Source organism: Macrobrachium nipponense, chromosome 8, assembly GCF_015104395.2.
Source record: "Macrobrachium nipponense isolate FS-2020 chromosome 8, ASM1510439v2, whole genome shotgun sequence".
Taxonomy (NCBI): Eukaryota; Metazoa; Arthropoda; class Malacostraca; order Decapoda; family Palaemonidae; genus Macrobrachium; species Macrobrachium nipponense.
Window position 1 is genome coordinate 72,936,529 of NC_087203.1, and position 20,987 is coordinate 72,957,515.

At 34.2% G+C, this 20,987-nt stretch overlaps 1 long non-coding RNA gene across 1 annotated transcript; it reads left to right on the top strand.

Annotated features, from left to right (window-relative positions):
• Positions 1-3,178: 3,178 nt before the first annotated feature.
• LOC135222850 (uncharacterized) lies at positions 3,179-18,569 on the top strand. The gene is made up of 3 exons (XR_010316367.1): positions 3,179-3,434; positions 11,209-11,313; positions 16,912-18,569. It is a non-coding gene; the product is annotated as an uncharacterized LOC135222850 (long non-coding RNA).
• The last annotated feature ends 2,418 nt before the right edge of the window (positions 18,570-20,987 follow it).

The following is a 20,987-nucleotide window of genomic DNA, read 5'->3' on the forward strand; positions in this document are numbered from 1 at the left end:
TGGCTGTTCCCACCACCTTCATTAGTCGGTGCCAAGCAACGCCAGCTGTTTTATTTCAGCTAATCGCTTTGTTGAATCCAGATGGCGATTCAAGTCATGGGAATCATTCTCTCTCTCTCTCTCTCTCTCGTTTGACAAGCAATGGCAATAATGTTTTCTGTTTTTAATGTTTTTGCCAAGCTTAAAGTTGCATTTGTTAAATGATTGTCATGAGACACAACCAAGATATTTGTTGGCCCAAAACAGACTGAAAATATGAACAAAACACTCGATACGCATTGTCAAGTAATGTAAGGGAAATAATTATTGAATTCACTTGATTATATAATTACCTTTAGTTAGTATTATGCAACGTCTTATCTCTGAGGGAAGTATTTTTTTATTACTGGTTTAAGATACAAATGTGAAAAGGTCCTACAAACTTTATATAACCACGATGAAACCCAGACTTACTTACAAGTGAAGCATTTGAAAAGGAGACACATGACTGACTGACTTACATCATAATTTGGAGTCACACAAACAGAGGTCATCGACGAGCGGAAAAGTGGCAATAAAATATGATATGCCTTAAACCACAATACAGATGGTTTCACAAATACGGCTGACCTGACTTAGAAGAATCTTGTTGTCATGCGACCAAAATGTTGTGACTTTTAAATTACATTTACTCTGATCACTGATATAAAGGATATATTAGTGATAAAGTATCGACGAAATTAGACCACTTATTGTATAGGCATTAAGAAAAATTAACTAATATAAAGGCTTCTGTGGTTATGTCTGTTGTCTATGATACGAGGACAAAAATCAAATGTTTCTGTTTTACGCCGCAGGATTGTTCAGATGACCTTTTATCTTTTCAGTAAATTTTGATAACAATTTTACTGAAGAAACCGGAATGACCGACTAGATTTATGTACGAGAATTGCTGCGTTAGTGCCTCGAAATGGTCAAATATGTGGGATTATTCATTCTATTTATCATAACGTGAGCAAGAACAGTTATATAAGAGAGAGAGAGAGAGAGAGAGAGAGAGAGAGAGAGAGAGAGAGAGAGAGAGAGAGAGAGAGAGAGAGAGAGAGAGAGAATACTAAAACATTGAATTTTGGAACTGCATCAGCGTTCAAGTATTTGAGAGTCTCAGGCAGCGCTGGATGTATTAATCACAGATTTTTTAATTTTACATAGTCCTATAAACATTGATGTTATTTTGACGGCCTTCCAGTATATTTTATTAGTGGCTTCTCAAACCATAAAGGTTTTATTTTAGTGGCCTTAAGGTTAAGTTGTAGCTTAAGTTTCTTTAGACCTGAATTAATGAATATTGTAATCAGACAGGCAAGTGACGTAGATAGGATATTCGAACCTAGAACAAATTGTAAGTCAGGAGAGAGAGCACTTGTACATTGTGCACCAAGACTGTACAGCAAATACCCCCTGAAGAAAAGATCATATAAAAAGAAAGCAAATTTAATAAAGAACTAAGGACTAATATTCTGCAGGAGCAATAATACTGACGGGAAAACGCTGGAAAAAGAAAAAAAACAATTATAACATATAAGAAGCGCCTTATTTTGAAAATGCACAAGGTTCCCGCTAGAGAGGGAATCGTCCCTATGGAGAGCTTTACATAAAACCAAATAAAGTGAAACGAAGTGAGGTAAGCCTTCAGATGTCATCTGTATCATTTCTCATTGTATAATCAGATCACACGTTGCATAAACCATTAAAATTAAACTGCTCATTTGATAAACAAACAAATAAAAATGTGTGTACATTAAATTTTTTTAAGTATTTATTATTTCTTGTAATACTGCTTTTTCGAAGAACGTAAGTTATTCCGGTTTGGAGTTAAGACGGTGTTACTTTGGCTTGTCATGCACCTACTTTGGTATGCGATGTACACTGTTTTCGCTAAAATAATATAATTATTTTTTTTTAAATATTTCAATTGCATTTTCTTTATGTTAAATATATGTTATTATGTTCATGTTTTCACGTTCACCTCCGAGGTATTAGTATTAAACATAGCGGAAGCTCCTTGGAACGCCGTGTTTAGTACTAGCCTTTCGGTGTAGATAACATGCCAAAGTAGCACAGTTAAGACTATAGCTTTTTCACTTAAGGTTGTTTCTTTATGCAACCAGTAACATATGCCGCTGAGATAAATTCTATTACCTGACGTTCGTTTTTTTTTTTTCTTTTTTTTCCCCGAGACCCAGTGATACCATCATTTTGCTTTGCTTATTCTTGTGATCTGATGGTACATTTTTACGTGCAAGTCATGGGGTATATATGATGGTAAGTATTCCTGAATTAGGAGTTCAAATTCACTGCATTACATAAAGCCAAGATCAGCACACAGATTTATAAAATATTTATTGAACCACAGAAAACAATGACAAAATTAGCAGTTTATCTGGTTACAGAGCCGAGATTGTAAAAAGAATAAATTAATAGAAAATAATAAATGTATAAAAATAAAAGGGGGCTGGGAATGGGGAGACGTAAATAAACAAAAACATGTCTTAAGGGATACGGACCCATAGAATTTTGAGAAAAGCGTAAATCTCTGCTAATGTAAGCCAATAAACTGCTCCTTTTTTCAGATTTATCAAAAACTGGCTGCTGAAGAGTAAGAGCAGGTTCCTGCCCGGTTCCAGATAAATTTATCTCTCTATCTATGTCTGTCTGTCTATACATACATACATACATACATATATATATATATATATATATATATATATATATATAATATTATATATATATATATGTGTGTATTTATGTATGCTAGTATGTATGTATGTATGTATGTATGTATTATGACAGACAGACATAGATGGCGAGATATATATATATAAAATATATATAATATATTATATATAATATATATATATATATATTATATATATAAAAACTTATAACTACTTCCAAGCGGAGTTTTGATAAACCTGTTGTTACCCACGTAGTATATAGGTAAACATATTAGAGCTTTGGTTTGTTCAAGAAAATATTTATCGATGTGGTATTTTGTCCCATGATAACTGTCTTTCAGCATTTCCTTCGTTAACAGCTGTGAAAGAGTTTCATTAACAACTCATTCCTACCTCCACCTCCCAACCCCACCCCAACCCCTCACCATTTAACACGAAAGGACCCTCCTTCAACCGTCTTTTGCTAAGCCATGAAACTTGAGAGTATATTGAATATCTTCGAAATTATCCCAACTCATGTCGTTTTACTATGATTTATTCATTAATTTGGTTTTAGGATATAAATAGTCCCGGTTAAAGTGAACAATTTACAGTTAGTGATATATCGTTCGTAAAAAGCAAAGAACACTGCTTATTAGGGGAAGGAGTGTTGGAACATTGGAAAACTGGGGCACTCTTACAACGGGCTTTGTGGAATTAGCATCTGAATATTACAAGGTACGTTTTTCCTACTCATGCGTACGTATGTGAAGGTTAGATATATAGGATGAAATGGGTACCTACGATGGTGCAGGGGATTGAAACCTTTTCATTATATTTTTCCTCCAGTCGCTTTATTTAAATACTTTAGTTTTGTGCTCAATCGGTTGAACCCAAATTCAGCAAGGGTATTCGGCTTTATAATTCAACTTGGCCTTTGCCGACCGCGCTCTTACCGTAAACAAGTTAAACCGCTTTTGGTATTGATGAATTTCACGATGTACTCAGGAGGGCTTCCTGAGCGTTTTCGTTTGGCCCATGTACCAGAGATGCACATTGTCATTTTTGAATAACCCGGCATAAAATTCAAAATATGTAATCTGTACAATTCACCATGTTAATGTAACGTAAATTCATTATTGTATTATGTTAATATTAATTAGAAAAATTGTACCCTTAGCCAAATAAAATTTTGGATGAACCAAACTTGGCATTACTCTTACTAATACTTAACTTTCTAAACTGTTATCTACCATGGTTAGCTACCTAACTTCCCTCACTCTGCTTTCACCCATCTTACCTATCAGCTAAAAAAAAATAAAAAATAAAAATAAACGGTATCCAGCAGCTTTAGTTTTATATCGGTAATATTTCTACCTAGGACCGAGTAATGTTATTTTTTCTGGTCATTGTTGTTTACCTAGACCCATCAGTAATTTAGACATTATTGTAAATTGTAAGTCCAAATGTCGGCGAGATTGGTAGTTTTTTTTTTTTTTTTTTTCCGTATCAGAAGCACAAGCAGAGATAACTGCCCAGTTTTGTCTTGGCTGTGGACAAATCCTTTAGTTTCTGGATGCAGGCATTCCGATGGTCTTGATTGGTATATTTTGCTCAGGTACGCATGGTCTGCTTTTCAAGCTTACCTATTTTCAAGTACTGGAATTGGTAATTCTAAAGAATAGTTCCGCTTGGACTGCAAGGAACGTAACCGTGGATACGACATCCACTAGGGATTGGAGCATGCAATGTATTTCGCCGTGTTTAGTACTGCCCCCTGGGTTAATTACAGTCGTCCGAATAAATATTATTTAAAATTCTTGTTCAGGAGGTAAAACTGCATAGAAAAACCGCAACTGCCATAGTCTAGGCCGCCGCGGAATAGTAATATAGATCTACCCTGGAATTTAGTGGACTATTATTAATCAAATCTTACCCTCCTGTAATGAACGTTGATTTAGCTGCCTATGTAATGCATGCAATATTCCCAGTTCAGTTTCACTCCCCCGAGAGATACATGTGAAGCAGCATTTTTTGTCTTGTGGTAACAAAAACATATGTAGTACTTGTTTTAAGTATGTGAACAGTACGAATTTGCACAAATGAAATTGAAACTTATTTTTAGATTTATATAGTCAATTTCTCCGTGATATTTCATGAAAGAAAATTAAAAGCTAGTTTCAATCAGCACAGTATAAAAGGTATATTTCTGGAAGCTCCTGCGAACTATTTTGTTGCTAGATTCAGCAAGTCATTTGTCGTTACGGGCTCTTCCTCGTGAACTATTAGCTGTAACTACCACAACTCCCGCCCAATACTGTGTGTTTATCACAACCTGTTCTTCAATCATTTTTGCAAAACCAGACAACGAAAAACTGTTGAAACTTTTATCAAAGTTAATCGATTTTGAATTTTTATATTTTTTACGAAACGCGAGCGCACTTTTATATGATATATAAAGACATCTACCATTGAAAAATTCATTAGAAATAAAAAAATAAATCCATCGATTCTGGAAGTACCTAACTACGAATCACACTGAATTTCTGAAACCGGTCGTTTAAAGGTCCTGCCTTCATAGTTTTGGCAACCTGAACATCAACGTCTGTAATCTTGCTTTACTGTTATAATAAAATAGAAATTTACTTTAGACGCAAGCAAAGCCGTTCATATTCTTTGCAACTTCAGAGGAGCGTACGTAAGGTCTCAAAATTCGGTGATACATAATCTGATACAAACCGCAGGTAAATTTGGTGACTAGTTTTCAGACAATCAATAGGGAAAACACCATATGGACAAAAAGCGCTCTTTGAGGAGTGGCCTGGTAATAGTTTTTTCCTGGCTACAGTTCCAAGAGAAAACTAATTTTTGTCATTAACGATCTTAGCCCAGGCCTATGTTGCGTAACATTTTTTTTGCTTCAAATTTTGTTTCCTTGATTTATGTAAAACTACTTCCAAATAATAATTAATGCATCAAGCTTCTTGTTAAGTAAGCAAATTCTTAGTCATTTATCTAGACCCAGTCAACTGGGACACTGAAGCAAAGTTCTTGTGTTGTATTTTCCGATGTCCGTACTTTAGAATGGTTAGTGTTTATATGGTATTAAATTACCAACAAGTAGAACTTTCATGTTATTGAAATGATTTTTACGTTTCTTTTCAAATCTCTCTCTCTCTCTCTCTCTCTCTCTCTCTCTCTCTCTCTCTCTCTCTCTCTCTCTCTCTCTCTCGTACTCTACTTTTTTCGACGAAAAAATTAGTTGATCGGAGAAAATAGTCAACCTATTTTTCATGCCGACAGTTGGGTTCCGGTGAAGATCTTTAAATTCTTAATGTTCATCTAGCGAATTTCAACCAAAAGTTTTCTTTAATGACACAACTTCCTTATGTTCAGAGGTCAAAGTAAAGTTAGTAAGTCTTTTTTCACGATGTACTGTAGGCATTGCTTAAGGTTATTTGCAGCGTGCTTTGGTCCCTAGTCGCAACCCCTTTCGTTCCTTTTACTATACTTCCGTTCATATTCTCTCTTCCATCATATACTTTCCACCCTCTCCTAACAGTTGATTCATAGGGCAACTGCGAGGGTTTCCACCTGTTACACCTTTCAAACTTTTTACTGTAAATTTCCTTTTCAGCGCTGAATGACGTCATAGGTCCCAGTACTTTGCCTTTGGCCTAAATTCTTATATTCAGTTCAAAACATTCGCAGTTGACGGTGATACTTTAAAGTTTGCCAAAAACGACCTATGGTTAATAAACGTGCCCATATAATTGCCTTCTCAAGTGCTGAATGATATTAAATTTTGATCTGTGACGTTTTCACCAACAAAGGGATTAATATCATGGATGTCCAATCGATGTGTATTGTGACATGGGTTACCGCAGAGTATCTTCTAGGGGCAAACGACGATTTATCAAAATGAGACGGCCGGTTTGGCGGGAAGGAATGTCCTGTCCCTACCGTGCCCCTGCCTGAAGGAGAACGGGAAGACGGATGGTTCAGGCAAAATATGGGTCCTCAGTTTCCGAATTTACATGAAGTCTAGATAAATTACTAAAAGTTTGCCTACTTAACTACACGCTTGATGCAGGAATGATTATTTGAAAGCAGAGAAAAAAATTATAGGCCTTGGCTGACTTTGTAATGATGGAAAAACTTGATAAATCAAAATCGTATAAAAATGGTAGTACAGAATGTTAGAGGAAAGTTGAGCACGTAAGGATTTTCGAAGCATAATTGGGCAATTTAAGTTTTCATCGACATGCTATCGGGAGAAATGTAGAACTTTAAATTCACATACCTTTATTGCCAACTGTTGATTGTATAAATAATAACTTACTTGTTAATATGAAGTCTTTTTTATAAACTTTTTGAGATAACATTAAGATAAGCCTTGCAATAAATAATTTATTCAGGTTTCGTTGCCGACCGTCAGTCAACTCAAGATCTTATATCACGATATATAATTTCTCAGTCAATTCCGTGCTTCTGACAATATCTCGCGTATTGTTTTGCTGGTAGAGCCACAATAAAGATAATCCAGGTAGTCCCGCTCTAGCTACGAGTTTGGGATTTGTATGCGCATGTGATTTTGTGACGTCTTTCTACCCAAAGTCTAGAAGCAATATCTAGTACGTATGTACTAGATCTTGATTACTAATCTTGATTCTACCCTACGCCAAAGCCATTATCATGGCAACGTGCGGGGTTCAAATGACAATATCCCTCTCATTTATTGAGTCGAATATAGAATTTAGGCCAAAGGCCATGCACTGTGACCTATGAGGTCATTCAGCGCGGAAACGGAAATTGACAGTAAAAGGTCTGAAAGATGTAACTGGAGGAAAACCTCGCAGTTGCACTATGAATTATTAGGAGAGGGTGGAAAATAAGATGGAAGAAAGAGAATAGGAAAGGAGGTGTAGTAAAACGAACGAAAGGGGTTGCAGCTATGGGTCGAAGGCAAGCTGCAAAGAACCTTAAGTAATGCCTACAGTGCACAGCATGAGGTGCATTGATGGCACTACCCCCCTACCCCCTACGGGGTCTCATATATTGAGAAATTATCAAAGAATCTAATGATGAATTACCTTTATTTGCTAAATACAGAGATTATTAATATAAAAGGTTATTTTTTTATCTTTTGCTATTTTCGCGCGCTTTTTTCGTAAACCGCCAAAATTCCCGGTAGGAAGTGACCGTTCATTTGCGTCTCGGTGATATCGTTGTTGTGTGTGGATTTCCAAATGGTTTTTTGTAGTGTATTTGGGTACAGTGCGAGTGATAGGGGGACTTACAAGCTCTTCGTTTCCGAAGGATCTCGAGTTAAGTAAGACCTGGGCTCACGCGTGCCGAAGGTCAGATGATAGAGTTGGCGTAGACTTCAAGGGATTCATGTGCAGCAAGCATTTTAGGTGAATTCGGTTGATAAAAGGTTACTTAAATAGAAGTTCTGTTTTGGCTGTGCGCCGATGGAAGTCTGTTGACGCCCGTGAGAGTTGGACGTCTTTGCCTTGGCTTGATCTGAAAGCCAGTAGCCCCCCCCCCCCCCCCCCCCCCCCCCCGCCCCCCCCCCCCCCACCCCCCCCCCCCCCCCCCCCCCCCCACCCACCCCCGTCCTATGAATTTTTACCTTTAATGAATACTTGTGTTCTTGTTAGGAATGTATCTTTTAAAATTGATATTAGATATCATAAGTGCCAAAAATGGCTAGTGTATCAAGCTTTTTTCACAGGACTGTAACTATAGTAAATGGCTGTGTAAAATTTCCTTCTCCTAGACTTGCTTATTTGTGCTTTGACTTAATTTGAGACAAAATAGTTGACTGTCAATCGTTTAAGGTTTATTGATCGTTGCACCCTTGATTGTTATAATATGGTTCGATACCTTTTTTTTTTTTTTTTTTTCTTTTTTTTTTTTTTTTTTTTAGAAAAGGTTACTGCAAATGATAAAATACTCAGGCAAACCCTTCGGAAATAGCGAGAAGTTGCTGTTCTTTACGGTATTTGTAATTTTCTACGGTGAAAAGGAAAACGAGATGTACAGTACTTTCGTGAATGCTATGAATTCGTATTCCCTGTGAGTGTCTCCGCTTACGAAGGGTTTAGAAGAGATTCTTATAATATCATATACTGGTATTTTGGCCGACTGTAAACGGGGATGTACTAAAACAGAAATGGACGTAAAACTCCCCTCTACCTCCAAGATAGACAAGGCATGTCACAGGTTGTGTTAAAAGATGTTAACGTTAAGCAGCAGTTGCTATAGATAAACGTGTATACGAAAATTTAAATTTGTTTCAAGTGTTCAGCCTTTTTGATCAATAATACCTAAACGATAAATGTCCGCAATTTTTCTGAAATGCAAAGACACGTGATTTATAATGGGGGTTCCTTTACGGCAAATGATTGTTCAATCAGCGTTATAGGAGGATACATGTCCTTACCTTACTCAGGGATAAAGGAAAATGAAGATAAGGAACGGGGTAGTAAAAGTAGGTGCTGATAATGGAAAAGATTGGTGGTTTTGGCTGTCTAGTAAAACGGAGCCACGAAGGGATTTTCAGACTACGTCAGAGGAGACATACGGAACTCTCTTGTGACATTTATGCAGTATTAGGTTTTTGACATTACACTGAGGAGAGAACATGCCATTCCAAAAGATAATTATTTATTTTTATTTTATTTTGCATTCCTAAATGACAATTTATTGCATAAACGGGTCTAATAACGATAACTCCCTTCCCTATTTCGGTTCAATTATAATGTGTTTTTACAGTATATATATATATATATATATATATATATATATATATATATATATATATATATATATATAATGGACTTTCTATCATGATTTTTTAAAAATGTAAATGGTTAGTGGAATATTTGAAGGAGACGTATTCATTCTTTAGTAATTATTGAATCGGTTGTTACATTAAAGGATTTATTTCTTAAATGGCATTTATATAAATCATTGGTTTGCAAGCTATTTGCAAACCTGCAGAAAACTGCGGTCATCATGTACAAGGACCAGATGTTTTCTTCCAGATACCGGCCTAATACCTTGCTTACGAGATCCGTTTTATTGGGGGAAATAGAAAACTGAGCGTATCTTGGGTAGCATTGGGTAACTAAAGAAAATGGAACTCATAATTGTACGTGCCTATTTCTGCTGCTTGCTCAACCGCTTTAGAAAATGCTGTGAAGCTCTACTTGTTGTGTTGATGGATCAAATAACTTGAATGTGTCTATTTTTAAAACATCGCAATGCCACGAACTCAATGGATCGGAAGAACCAGTAATTTGTCATGAGATACCAAGTGCAGACAGCATCTTTTTCTAGTATCAGTTTTCTAAGTGTTTTATTGTTCGGCTATTGCAGTTGTGGAGTCTTTTCGTTTTCAAATGTATAAGTGAGGAGTAAATACTTTCAGGGTCTCTGGCAATTAATCCTGAATTCAGCAGCATTGGTTTGTTTTATATAAGCCCATAATTATGTATCTGCCTAAAGCTCCTCTCAGCCAGCCGATTTCCCTCCGGAGCCCTCTTGGGTTCATAGTCTGTTGACTCTGTTTATAAATGTTCTCAGCTTAAGATTTAAAGAAAGGCGGAAAATATATTGGAATACCCTGCGGGCGATCGCCTTTGGTACTATCCTTGTCCTAACTCAACCCATCCTTGGGTACCGTGTTGTCTTGCCTAAACCTCCCTAATATTCTTTGTTGTCTTACCCAAACCATCCCATGGCATCCTGTTGTCTTACCTAAGGCATCCAATATGGCTACCGAAACCATGCTATTGTGTATTGATATCCCATCTAAACCATCTATTGTGCCTTGGTGTCCTATCTAAAACATACTATTTTGCCTTGGCGTCCTCTCTAACCCATCCTATTGTCTTGGTGTTCTATCTAAACCATCTTATGGTGGCCTGATAGCCCATTTAAACCACCCTATGCCCTATGATAGCATCCTCGAAACAACTACCGTGCCTTGGCGCCTTGCCTAAACCAACCTATTTAATCATCAAGCATCTTATCTGGTGTCCTGTTTAAATCATCCAATTGTGTCTTTTTGTCATATCTAAACTATTATGTGGTGGCCTGAGATGATCCTACTTCAACCGCCCTATGGTTCCCTGGTCCTCAACATCAACCCCACTTGGCGCCCTGTTGTCTTGTCTAAACAATCCTAGATCTCAATATCGTACCTAAATCTTTTTATGGTGGCAGACTTCAATAATATAAAGATTTACCTCAAACACTCTGGAAATGAGCAAAAGTTGAGGAAAATGGATTTAGATCCCATTTTGTAAATTAAACAACCTAAAAGAACATTGCTCTCCCAAACATGAAATGGAATTGGGATTCAAGTCTTATTATTCCTTATTCAAATTGTGATTATTGAGAAATGCATCTAACTCGTAAATGTAGTTATGAACGTCTTTTTTTGCTTAAATATTTCTTATAAAGGGACAGTGATTTGACAAATATTTTCGTTTCCTTTCAGGTTTGGTTGCGATAGAAGAGGATACAGACAATTATAGACAGGGCATTAACGACAACAACATTGATCCTGGTGACAGAGACTGAGATTTGGCGATACTTATGCAAGGTAAGTAGTGTTTTTAATCAAACATATTTCAGGACTAAGGTCACTCTTACAACCTTAGTGATTCTCTGATTCCAGTAGTGATATTAATTAGGCTAATTTGGTGTCTTTCATACACAACTATACGTAATATACATATATATATATATAAATATATATATATATATATATATATATATATATATATATATATATATATATATATATATATATATATATATATATATATATATATATATAATCTATATATATATATATATAAATATATACATATATCATATATATATATATATATATATATATAATATATATATATATATATATATATATATATATATATATATAATATATATATATATATATATATATATATATATATATATATATATATACTATATATATGATATATATATATATATATATCATATATATATATATATATATATATATAATATATATATATATATATATATTATGTTACGCATAATGTGGATAATTGCCTAATGTGAACATTAGGCAGAAAAATTGCGTAATCTCCATATTAGGCAATTTGTTTTGCACAATGTTGACAATAGGCAAATTACTTGCCTATTGTCAACATTATGCATGATTTTCAGATTAGGCGAGGGTATTTTGCCTTATGTGAATTGAATGACGAACCACTGTAACTGGAGTGTTGTTCGAATGTTCGAAACATTGGGTTTGTCACTTAAGCCATTATCCATTGGTCAGTGTGCTACGCTGAGGGATGTCGATCGTGGTCCAACAGATCCTAAAAATCTGTTAGTGGTCGTCCTCAAGGAACAAGATGGACTATACACTATAGGTTGTCGGGAGGGAATTCTTGGACCAAAATTTACAGCAGCTGATCTAAGTGCAATCAAACAGCCCCTGATAAAGTCTGAAGAGGTTCCTGATATCTGCCTATCGATTAGAACAGCAACAGCAAGAGCCACTGGTGGGCAAGGATATATAGTGTCAATGTACATCAGGACGATGCAGCTGCCTAAGAAAAAAATTGAAATGCAATTCGGGCTGTCACCCGGGCAGATCATGCAAAAATTTCTGACTGGACTCAACTGAACCCTGAGATCTATTGACTTATTTCTCTTTTACTGATATTGCATAATTATGTTTGTATTTATTAAAATAAATTGGAATTCTTTAAACTGTCTCTACATTAACCGAGTTGGTGACGATTCGCCGCGGCCGATTCGTCGCCGACAGTTAGCCACCGCCAGTTCGCCACCAGCTTTTGGCCACTTGGTCATTTCCCGCCCACCAGAAATATAAATACAGTGTGTATTGGGTTTTTTCCCTCTACAACTTTAAATTTTTCTAGTCAGTTTAATCTTTGCTACTACAAGGTGCAAATAAAAAAAAAAAGAGGTTAAAAAAACAAATATTTTATTGGTTTAGGAAACAATTTTAAAAATCATTCAAGATATTCCAACATTGTAATAAATTTTATTGGTTTATACCAAAAAATAATTCTTAAAATTATCAAAAATAAACAAATATAAAGAAATAAAAACTTTAGTTCATTTGATAGTTATAGGCTATTCCTCTGAGAATTCTGATGCTTGAATCACTCTTGGATGATTTGCCAAAAGAGTATATAAAGCCTGCTGAAACTTCTCTTTTACCACGTTTGCTAAGAGTATCTTTTTGTTTTCCATTTTGAAGACTTGAAGGGAGACTGGGGAAAAAAAATAGTCGGTAAAGAAATTAGTGTATTCATTACATTAACAACCAAACAACATAAATCAAAACAATGAAAACAAACGACCTATTTGCGGCTGCGAATAGTCCTCCGTGAGGAATAAGCAGCGGTAAAACGTCCTCGAGACGAAGTGGCAGTGGCTAATTGTCCGCGTCGAATGGTCCCATACCCACATTAACCATGTTGCATTCTCTTGTAACCTCCCGTGGGTTGTCTGTTGGATTAATTTCTATTTCTACACTAAACCATAATATATATTTAGATTAGGCAGTCGTATTCACATCGGGCGAAATTGAGCTGCATAATATGGACAACAGGCATGTTTGGCCTATGTTAACAAATTGTAAACTTTACGCAAACTGCTTGCTTAATGTACACATTAGGCAATTTTTCTGCCTAATGTCACATTAGGGCAATTATCCACATTATGCGTAACATATATATATATATATATATATATATATATATATATATATATATATATATATATATATATATATATATATATATATATATATAAATATATATATATAATATATATATATCATATATATATATATATATATCTATATATATATATATATATCTATATGATAGTATATATATATATATAGATATATTTGGTATATATATATAAATATATATATCATATATATATATCATATATATTATATATATATTAAATTATCTATATATATATATATATATGTATATATATAATACTGATATATATGTATATATATATATGATATATATATATAATAATTATATATATATTCTTGTATCTTTCTAGGATATTTATATATATATAATATATATTATTATATATTATATATATATTGTATATATATTATATATATTATAATATAAGTATATATTATATATCTTATATATATTATATATGTATATATATTTATCATGATATTGATAGATACTATATATATCTTTATATATCATATAGTATAATAGTTCGATAGTAGTCCATCTCATTGTAATTTGAAACTAAATAAAAGTCTATGATATTTCGTTAATGGATTGTATAAAATAATATTTTTGACAGAATTCGTACGAATTTTCAAACAGTCCATTACCCAAAATAACTCTGTCTGATGCCGCCCCCACTGCACTAATCGTCTTCACAGACTGTCAATCCAGTAGTCAGTTTTTTTTTTCCATCGTACGCATCAGAGAGAGATATACATATTCATAATATATTATATATATGATTATAAAGATATATATAGCTATCTATCTATCAGTATTTATATAATATATATACATATATATATATATATATATATATATATATATATATTTATATATATATAATATACATATATATATATATATATATATATATATATATATATATATATATATATATATATATATATATATATATATATGTGTGTGTGTGTGTGTGTGTATTATATATATATATATATATATATATATATATATATATATATATATATATATATATATATGTATATATATATATATATATATGTATATATATATATATATATATATATATATATATATATATATATATATATATAATATATATATGTATATATATGTATATATATATATATATATATATATATATATATATATATATATATATATATATATATATAGATAGTCATAGCTATATATATCTTTATAATCATATATATAATATATTATGTATATGTATATCTCTCTCTGATGCGTACGATGGAAAAAAAACTGACTACTGGATTGACAGTCTGTGAAGACGATTAGTGCAGTGGGGGCGGCATCAGAGAGAGTTATTTTGGGTAATGGACTGTTTGAAAATTTGTACGAATTCTGTCAAAAATATTATTTTATACAATCCATTACCGAAATATCATAGACTTTTATTTAGTTTCAAATTACAATGAGATGGACTACTATCGAACTCGGAAACTCCTTGGTATAAAAAAAAAAATCTGTGCAAATACAGCAGATATTACAGACAGGAGATAATTGTAGTATATCCTATCTTAAACTCAAATAGACAGCTTGAGGCCGATTACCTGGGTTATTCTAAATCCTTATTGAAATCACTTATGCCCATGATGACGCAATGCCTTTCCTAATTACCATGTAAAGGAGAAGGAATAGTGATCATTGAAATGGTCGGCACTTATATGGATCTACTGGTACAAGAGGGATTTAATACCTTTGCTGGTAGTGATGTCCGTATCACAATAGACAACGGCAACAATATCTTAAAAGACAGTGCTTGAAATGCAATATAAATTGCTGAGGGTCGGTATATATTTTATGAACTAGTTCGTTATAATTTAAAAGGTGGGTAATTGCTTATTTTTAGTCGTTTCATTTTATCTTTAATTGTTGAAGTAACCCTGCATTGCCAATATCCTGAGTTTCCCCCGCTTGCTATTTAATTTGATTCCAACTTTTAGAGTAAAGTTAGCCGTTAGGCACTCAAGTGTCAGACACTTTGTATTCATTCTTCGTTTGAAGTCATTTCATATCATGTCACATTATTTAAAAAGGATGATAGATTTCCATACAAAGTATTTTTCTAGAATTCATTGTTTGGTATTCACCTGTCGCATTTTCGACATCTAACAGATTTAATCAGTATAAACTCGTTTAATGATAGAATCGATCATTCACTTTACAATGCAGACTGAGAAATACTTTTTGCAAAATTCTAGTGACTGATAAGTGACCTAAATCCTGAATAGGGCATTCAAACGCGAAGACTTTATTATCAAGGGATTTATTCAAAACCTTAGTTTGGTTTTAGTGGGAGAGGACGCATTGTTTTGACAAATGAAATGAATACACCAAGGCAAAAAGTAAAAAAATTTTTCGATCAGCTTCAGATAAGCAAGGAAAAATGAGAGTATCGCCTCCTCTTGAATGAGATAAGAGTGTGACTTTTAAAAGGCGAATATCTCCAGTTCAGCACAAAGAAAAATGTGCTCCATTTTTCCAAAGATCGACTCGTGTAACTATTATAGCCTGGGAACATCAACATCAAGTCCGTCCGCAAGTATTTAGGTTATTTTGCTTGCTATCTTTCTATAAATTATATGGCATTTTCGCCTTGAATTTCACTTTCTCTTGTGAATTTGAAGATCTGAAGAACGGTTCGTGCTTAGTGTAGCTTCAACGCAAGTTTTGGATAAACATGTAGTACATTGCTTTCATAATCACCTTTAATGAAAGAAGGCTTAGACTCGGGAATACTAAAGGACGTGGAAAATTCTCTCTCTCTCTCTTGCGCGCGTTGTTTACCTTCAGTTTAGAATATGAACATCCAAAAAAAATTTTAAGAGGATATTTTATAAATGGCAGTCAATGCTTATGACAGTTTGGTATTTTTAGTGCATGAATATATCTACACTAGTAATCAGAAGATGGGAACAATCATTGGTAGACACTAACAGTACAAAAATTACGGCAAAAATACATTGCCCCCATTATCTTTTGTTAGAGATTAAGCCATATCTACTCAAAATAATACTAGTAGTCCTAATTAAAAACTACTACTGATTTTTGCAAGGTCGATGTATTCTAAGACAAATATCGTTTAATATTTGGCTCCCCAGAAGCAAAGTACGCGATAAAATAAGCGTATCGATTTTTAATACTGTGAACTTCTTTGGGGAGGTGGGGAGTTAGACACTCGAGCTACCTGTCTCCACACTCAAAGCTAGTATATTAAGAATTATCAGTTGGAAAGTAATACTTAGGGTTATTCTGAATAGTTTTCATGTTTTATGTATCATTATATAGAAACAGATTTTTGGCGAACTCTTACGGTGATTTTTATGGTTAATTACGCAATTTAAGTGACCCAAGTTCTAACAATGATCTTGTTTTGATTACAGGTTAAACGTAGATCGGATGCTCTCAACTGAAGACTGAAGTAACGCATCATCAGGAAGTGAATACTGGTCATCGAGAAACGTCATAAATTTTAAAAACATTCAAGAACAGTCAGAAATTTGAACTTTCAAGAAAAGTCAAATTTCGAAAAGAAGGGTAAAGAAATATTTGAAATTGTACTTCAGTCAAGCCTTGTCGGCCATCAATATCAATTTATTTATTGTGCCTTATCACGATGTCATTGTCGTACTCAAACCAAACTGATTTAAAACGACCAAATTTAGTTGTTCAAGCCCATGGCAGATCCAGGGGGATTATTTAGGGACCATCAATAACAGAGTTTTCTTCCCATATGTTCTGCTCTGAAGATCACTGGTCTTTGATGGTATAAGGCCAGTTTGGATAACAAGGTAACAAAATAAGATGTTAATTTCCATTGCTATTATAAGCAGGTGCAGTAGAAATATACTAATGCGAATATTCAATCTTAATTACGGTCTCGTTATAACTGAAATTCCATTATGGCGTCTTGCGCTAACTGACCGTGTCTCTTATCTACAGTTCTGACTAGTTGCCTGACCTGAATTCTACTGGGGTAACGGAAAAATAACTTTTCACGTGCAGTTTTCATACATCTATGGCTTACCGATGTTTAGATTTTTTAAAATGCGCAGAATGGTCTTGACTTTTGTGGTAAGCTTACGTCAAGTTTTTTTGACAGAAATAATGATCCGTCCTCACGAAACAACATCGGAACTATCGCGTAAAAAAGCAAAAGCATAATAAATTTACGTTCTTGAGTACCTTTACCTCCCCATATCATCGAGCCAATCATAAGTTGCAAAAAAAAAAAAAGAAAAAAAAATGTTTTGAAAAGCCCCGTCAGACCAAAACAAAATTAACTTGAGAACTCCATCGCGTACATTTTGTACTAATATATTTAACAAACTTCTTATCGGACGCTAGTAGTAGACAGTTGTTGAAAGTACGGTGAAATACCTGAAATGGTATTACGTACAGCACACTATTAGCAACATCCTTGCACATTCACAAAAACATCATCCCTTAATTTGGTCTCATTAATAATTCTAATTTCAAAGATACGGTAATAATCGAGATCCAAAAGTTGAAATAACACCGAAGCAATGTCAGCTATTAGAGGGGTCCTTTCCAAACCCTGGATCTGCCATTTTATGATTTTTTCTTTTTTTATATATAGGTAATATTGGCTTGAATGAATGAAGTCAGATTTTGCATGTATTTACATATAATAGGTTGATGTACTGAAGTATAATAAGCTGGTTATATTTGGAAAGTATTTGCTAGTTGCTTTTGGCTCTTCATTATTTTGAGGATTGAAACAGAATTTCTCCCTTGCTAACCATCAATTTAGTACTTTTCTGTTTTACCGTTCTTCCATATCGCCTTTTGACGCATATTTCATTAATTTTTAAAGATTATTAGCTTCACAAGTTATAAGTCTTGGTTTTAGCAAAAGTGCGAATGTCCAGATTTTGTGCGGTTTTCATTAATTTGTTAAGGATATTAGATTCAAGAGGTATAATTCTTGGTTTTATGCAAAACTACTAATGTCCAGATTTTGCTCGAGAATTTTGCTTAGGAACTTGATAGCCTTCCAAAATAAATTAAACGTGTATACGCATGGAACTATTATTATTGGATATAAATCTGTTGAGGGCCTAAGGTTTTAGTTATTGCGCTGAGTAGACAAGTTATATTACAGGACGCTATGCTCAAAGTTATTAATGTAGCTAACTGCATATGTCTGGTTACTACCTAATGGGAAAATAAAAGTCAGGGTTCTACAGATGGCCATAAATGTTATTGAATAATAGCTTGATAATGAAGTGAGGATTGACGACTGGCAGACTGAAATTGAAAATCAACTTTGAAGGTTGAGGGTTTGGTGGTGGACTAATGGTGAAAATTTAGCTGGAAAGTTTGGGGTAGTGATCCAATCGAGTTGAGTAAAAGGGTTTGGCAAAGTACACAGAGGTTGAGACTTGAGAAGTAAAGTAAAATTGACATAAAATGGAAACGCCGAGAATAAATGGCTAAGACAAAGTGATTTAGAGGTAAGAACTGATGATGAGTGATCATGTCAAGAGTTGTGGGTTTTCGGTGTTCAAGATTGCATGCATTATTGGAGAAAACTGGGTATATTAGGATCATGAGTTGAAAGGTTCATCTATAGAGTAATCTAAATTGCTGATATTCCCCCAAAAGTATTGCAAAGTGAAAATGTATCTTGACATTTGTCGTCGTTATACCGATTCACCGAAGAACTTTAAATGAGGTAACGAACCGAGAAATGATCTTTTTTTATGCTAGAGGTTTAAGCCTATTTTTGTCACTTAATTGTCTTGTGTAATCCATTTTGTTCTCGTTTTCCCACGTCTTTTTTTTAATAAATACTTTGTGGAGAAAGATGAATCTCAGTATTATCCGCAACTAAAGGAATCAAGTAAAATTTTTGCATTTTTTTGTTTGTATTAAATTGTTGAATGACTAGTTTGACTGGGTGACAAAGGGACACTGTGCATGACATTGCTTGAGCCGTAACAAGTATTTGTCATCCTTATAAAGGACACATTTCCTGTCCTTCCTTTCAATAGAAGGCGATTTTCTACAGTCAGTGGTTTGAGAGGGAGAACGTCCTTGTTTCCTGCCTTCCTCTCCAGACCCCTTACCCTCCATCCCGATTCCTTCTTCCCCTCTAAATGATTTACTTCTTGCCCCAGTCAGTTTTCTATAAATACAAGACCTCCCTACCCAGTGATAATTTCCATTTAGTGGCAATTGTCACCTTACTTTTATTGTTATACATATTTTTAGCAAATACATATGTTTAGCAACTGTTGGCATCCCTTGACGACCATTCCTATTCTACATCTGATCAAAATTTCCTTGTGCATTTCCTCCCCTGTAATTCACTTCTCCAAAACTTCACCCTTCGCGCTTATTATGATTAAGGCTTTATCGTAGCTACAATTTGGTTTTATAACATTCGTGTTGCTAGCATGACAACTACTAATATAATTCGTACTATTTTTATAGGTAACGTCATCTCCATCCTGTCCTTTGCTTCAGTCTCTCCCTTTCGTGTAAATGTTACAATTACACCAAATCATCCTTTCATGAACTTCTGCACTAACTCAACTGTATAAATATGGTTCAAACCAAATAACGATTCGCCTCTCTCTCTACCATGAACGATTTGTGTCATGTAACTTACGAGTTCTATCATTTAGCCTCACAAAAACCCACAAATACCTTCTGTGTAATATAGTCTCCAGTTGAACAAAGCTATTTCATAGACGAACATTTGATGAGCTCAGTCTCGTTAATATCCTAAAATCCCAGAGGTAGGAATTAACATTGACCGTTACAGGCATCCTAAACAATGCTATGTCCTTTGCCATTTTTTATTACGTTTCACTACCTTTCGTAAACTCGTCAGTTTCCTCTCCCACGTGTTTTTGCTTTTTACAAGATATAACCTGTCTCTAACCGTGAGCGATTTGCGCCGTCTATCATTTAGCATCTTAAAAATCCGCCTATGCCTTTCTCCAGTTGAACAAAGCTATTTCATTTGCGAATATTTGATGAGCTCAATCTCCTTAATTTCCTAAAATCCCAGAGGTCAGCATTACCGCTGACCGTTAACTACAGATATCCTAAACAATGCTGTCCTTTGCCATTCTTTATTTCGTTTTATCTCCTTTCCGTAAAATCGTCAATTCCCTCTCCCACGTGTGTTCTTTGCTTTCTACGATATTTGACTGGTCATTCCGCAGTACTTCACTGGTGAATTAAACTACTACCTTGATAGTAGTTTCAGCTTCCTTGCCCCCCTCCCTTCTAATAAGTTAGCCTTATATCAAGTCGTATTTACATTGACTGAGAAATTCTGTAATGGTTTATTTTGTCTTTTAATTGGTATACCACTAACGTGTTCAGTTACTGTAAAATTACATATCTTCAGTTGCGATGAACACTACGATCCATTAGTTACCACTGCTATTCTGTTTTGTTACATATTCTCTTCTCGTCGTTG